This window comes from Entelurus aequoreus, linkage group LG04 (assembly GCF_033978785.1).
Source record: "Entelurus aequoreus isolate RoL-2023_Sb linkage group LG04, RoL_Eaeq_v1.1, whole genome shotgun sequence".
Classification (NCBI taxonomy): domain Eukaryota; kingdom Metazoa; phylum Chordata; class Actinopteri; order Syngnathiformes; family Syngnathidae; genus Entelurus; species Entelurus aequoreus.
The window spans coordinates 21328145-21333144 of NC_084734.1; the positions used below are offsets into that span (position 1 = coordinate 21328145).

Genomic DNA, 5000 nt, shown 5'->3' on the forward strand with positions numbered 1-5000 from the left:
AATTATTTTGATTCGGGGGACCACATTTTGAGAAAAAAAAAATGTGTCCGGGGGCGGTATATCTGATTTGTAGGAACACTAATACAAAACCTCACAATAATGTCTGATTGAATGCTAAAAAACGTTATGACAGACCGCCTTAAAAAACAGAATGGAATTTTAAGTTGTGTTACTGAATGAGACACCCTGAATGTGGGATTTACAATATTAACTATGACGATAAAACACTGAACATTGACAACATATGAACGTCCCCCCCCTCTCTAGATCGACGTATTTTACAATCGAGCGAAAGGCAACAACAATGCAACAAACAGCGAAATATGAACGCGAAGAGTAAAACAAACCCCACCTACAATCTGTTAGATCTGATACATCACTAAGCTTTAGAACTTTGTTGTAAAAATCTCTTTCCGCGTCTGTCCCTGACACCCAGGCTGCCGCTCTGGAAACACTCTGTGGAAACGCTTTCCACCCACACTGCTTGGTGCCTCGTCTGAGCTGCTCTGACTTAGATTACCATAGTAACTAATTACATTACCATAGTAACTAGTATATCATGCAAAAGTGCAGATCCCGACCATTGAAATACTTTGTATAGTTCAAGACTTACGGTCATTTGAAAACATTAGTGCACATCATAATGCCGGCTAGAGTTTCCTTCTTAAAGATCTAAACAATTATGTCCGGCGGGCCAGATTGGCCGCAAGTGGCCCCCGGGCCTTAATTTGCCCAGGTCTGGGTTATGGACTGATCATAAGGCTGTGCACTTCTGAGCTGCAACCAGCAGAGGCGCATTCATTAAGTCATTGTTTACTGGTCAAGGTGAGTGAACTGCAGCAAAATATGCGTAGAATTAATTGTGACAATGAACCCAACTAAACTTTATAATTTCTTAATAATCCAACAAATTATAATTCATTCAGTTCAGTTCAGTTTCAGTTTATTTCGAACATGCATTTCCAGTTGTTTCATTACAGCACGTTCGAAAAGGAGTAGGAATAAACTGATTTTATTTAATCCTAGCCCTTTTCATACCATAGCAAGTTTATCCCATTCCCTTGTTCTCTGTAACAGAACAGTGGATAAATAAATAATGAATAAATAATTGACCATAGGAAGTGAACAAATATTAAATACATAAATAATCTCTATGAAAAACAAAAAACAATCAATAAAAAAAGGTTTCAAGATGTTCATTACTTTGTAAACACATATTGTTTGAACAGTCTCTTAAACTGAATCATATTGGTGCAGGGGTGTCAAAGTCAAGGCCCGCGGGCCAGATCCGCCCAAATTAATTATTTATGGCCCCCGGGATGATATTTGATTAGTATTAGAGAACAGGCCCGCAGGCCACAGCCACCTACTGCTGTTTTGCACGCACCAATACTCTATCAGTGTTGGCGCTAGGAATTTTCAAAGTGGGGTCCCATGAAGTCATAAAAATGGGGTCCCACAGTAAATTTTTGGGGTGCCACTTTTTTGGAACTGTTTTGAAAACAAATGATAAATGTATGCATTATCCTGTTATATCTCACATTTACTACTACTACTACTACTACTACGGACGAGTCAAAAATGGGACCCATTACCTCCCTGCTTGGCACTCACCATCAAGGTTTGGAATTGGGGGTTAAATCACCAAAATGATTCCCGGGCGCGGCACCACTGCTGCCCACTGCTGCCCACTGCTCCCCTCACCTCCCAGGGGGTGAATAAGGGGATGGGTCAAATGCAGAGGACAAATTTCACCACACCTAGTGTGTGTGACAATCATTTGTAGTTTAACTTTAACTTAACTTTAATTTTATATTGTGTTTCGGAAAAAAGGTTGTCATAAACATTACTTAATTCATTAAAAAAAAAAAATACAAAATAAAAAAAATTTGTATGCATATGTAAATTCATTCAGGTATAAACATTCATTCACTTTCTTCTTTAACCTACTCAGTGGCCTAGTGGTTAGAGTGTCCCGCCCTGAGATCGGTAGGTTGTGAGTTCAAACCCCGGCCGAGTCATACAAAGACTATAAAAAGGGGACCCGTTACCTCCCTGCTTGGCACTCAGCATCAAGGGTTGGAATTGGGGGTTAAATCTACTGTGTAGTGTGCATTTCTCCGTGTCTTCAACATGATGAGAGTGAGTGCATAACACTCTAAATGGCTGACTGAATGATTGTGCGAGTGCGTTCGATTTAATGTGAACAATTCAATTGGTCCACTGTGAACCCATTCGGAAATTTAATTTGTCTGATATGACGAGGCTAAAAGCATAAGGGAAATGGAAACATGCATAAATTAGTCACATTATTGTATAAAGCGCAGGGTTTATTGCGAGATTAAGGTAGTTGTCTTAGTCACACTTAACTGTTAATTCATTATTATGGGCTTGCTGCAATGCAAGCAGCCCATATTATTATTGCTCATACTTCAAAATCACCAAAAATCATTCCCGGTCGCAGCCACCGCTGCTGCCCACTGCTCCCCTCACCTCCCAGGGGGTGAACAAGGGTGATGGGTCAAATGCAGAGGACACATTTCACCACACCAAGTGTGTGTGTTACAATCATTGGTACTTTAACTTAACTTAACTTGACTTCCTTCCTTCATGGATCTAAACTTCACCGCTGCCGGTGTTTTTTTCTATATTTTTATTGCAATATTTTCAGAATGTGTTTGTTCTATTTTTGGCCAAAGTAAGACAAAGAAAACAATCTGAAGTTGTCTTTATTTTTTAGATTTAATGCCATGATTTTAATAGTCCGGCCCGCGTGCGCACAGATTTTCCTCCATGCGGCCCCCCAGAGCTAAAACGAGTTTGACACCTTATTGTAGTTGTTACCCCTGTCCTGCTGTTCGGTCCGGTGCAGACTGTAGTCAAGGAGCAGAGGGAAGACGTTCCCTTCAGGGTCGATGCCATTTCAATGCCTTTTCATTTATATTTTAACATTGTAAAATTGTTCTTTGACTGAGTGTTTAATGTAGTGTAAGATGTTTTGTTAAAATCAAGGCAATATTGACATTTTCCTTACTATCGAAAAGTATCCATATGCATTTTGGTACAGGTACTAAATTATTGGTTTGATTTCTTTGCTTAATCCATTCCATCATTTAATTCCACATATGGATATGCTAAAGGTTTTAAGTGTTGTACGGGCATACAAATGTTTCAAATTAGAATTCCCTCTAAGGTTTTATTTCTCCTCTTTTGTTCAGAATAATTGTTGTACATTCTTGGGTAGCAGGTGACACTTGCTTTGTACATCATTTTAGCTGTTTGCAAAGTCATTACGTCGTGGAATTTCAACATTTTTTTGATTCAATAAATAAAGGGTTTGTATGTTCTCTTTATAGCGATGTGAGACTGAGGGCTTTCACAATCCTGACCTTCTTCTTGCATTGTAGTGCTCTTCTTGATCACACACGGGCCTTCTCCCAATACTCAGGAGCTCAATTGTTTACATTCGGAGCAAATAAAGTTCCCTATTAATAGTCGCTGTCAAGTGTTACAACTCAATGCATGCATACGAGCGCCGAAGCAAAAAATGCCTCCCCTCTTTCAGCCGAAGTTTGGAGACGAGCTTGATGACCTGCTGATTATGCGCCACATTGATTCACGGCCGTTCGACGCGAACGGAGGTCTTGTGTGCCCGAAGTACACTATATTGCCAAAAGTATATGGCCACCCATCCAAATGATCAGAATCAGGTGTCCTAATTAGTGTATACAATCAAGCACTTAGGCACGGAGACTGTTTTCTACAAACATTTGTGAAAGAATGGGCCGCTCTCAGGAGCTTTAGTGATTTCCAACATGACTGTGCACCAGTGCACAAGGCAAGGTCCATAAAGACATGGCTGACAGAGTCTGGTGTGGATGAACTTGACTGGCCTGCACAGAGTCCTGACCTGAACCCGATGAACACCTGTGGGATGAATTAGAACAGAGACTGAGAGCCAGGCCTTCTCGGCCAACATCAGTGTGTGACCTCACCGAGAATGTTCGACAATTCCTATAAACCAGGGGTCACCAACCTTTTTGAAACCAAGAGCTACTTCTTGGGTAGTGATTAATGCGAAGGGCTACCAGTTTGATACACACTTAAATAAATTGCCAGAAATAGCCAATTTGCTCAATTTACCTTTAACTCTATGTTATTATTAATAATTAATGATATTTACACTTAATTGAACGGTTTAAAAGAGGAGAAAACACGAAAAAAATGACAATTAAATTTTGAAACACAGTTCATCTTCAATTTTGACTCTTTAAAATTCAAAATTCAACCGAAAAAAAATAAGAGAAAAACTTAAAAAAAGAATTTATGGAACATCATTAGTAATTTTTCCTGATTGAGATTAATTTTAGAATTTTGATGACATGTTTTAAATAGGTTAAAATCCAATCTACACTTTGTTAGAATATATAGCAAATTGGACCAAGCAATATTTCTAACAAAGACAAATCATTATTTCTTCTAGATTTTCCAGAACAAAAATGTTAAAACAAATTCAAAAGACTTTGAAATAAGATTTAAATTTGATTCTACAGATTTTGTAGATTTGCCAGAATAATTTTTTGGAATTTTAATCATAATAAGTTTGAAGAAATATTTCACAAATATTCTTCGTCGAAAAAACAGAAGCTAAAATGAAGAATGAAATTTAAATTTAATTATTATTGTGTACAATAAAAAAAATAAATTACTTGAACATTGATTTAAATTGTCAGGAAATAAGAGGAAGGAATTCAAAAGGTAAAAATGTATATGTGTTTAAAAATCCTAAAATCATTTTTAAGGTTGTATTTTTTCTCTAAAATTGTCTTTCTCAAAGTTATAAGAAGCAAAGTAAAAAAAATAATGCATTTTTTTAAACAAGTGAAGACCAAGTCTTTAAAATATTTTCTTGGATTTTCAAATTCTATTTGAGTTTTGTCTCTCTTAGAATTAAAAATGTCGGGCAAAGCGGAGACCAGCTTGCTAGTAAATAAATAAAA

At 37.5% G+C, this 5000-nt stretch overlaps 1 protein-coding gene and 1 pseudogene across 5 annotated transcripts in view; both read left to right on the forward strand.

Moving 5' to 3' along the window:
* The window catches only part of LOC133648369 (protocadherin-11 X-linked-like), a 760657-nt gene that overhangs the window by 144335 nt on the left and 611322 nt on the right, over nt 1–5000 (forward strand). The window lies entirely within an intron of this gene.
* Nucleotides 1–5000, forward strand: part of LOC133649172 (protocadherin-11 X-linked-like) — a 155395-nt pseudogene that overhangs the window by 121316 nt on the left and 29079 nt on the right.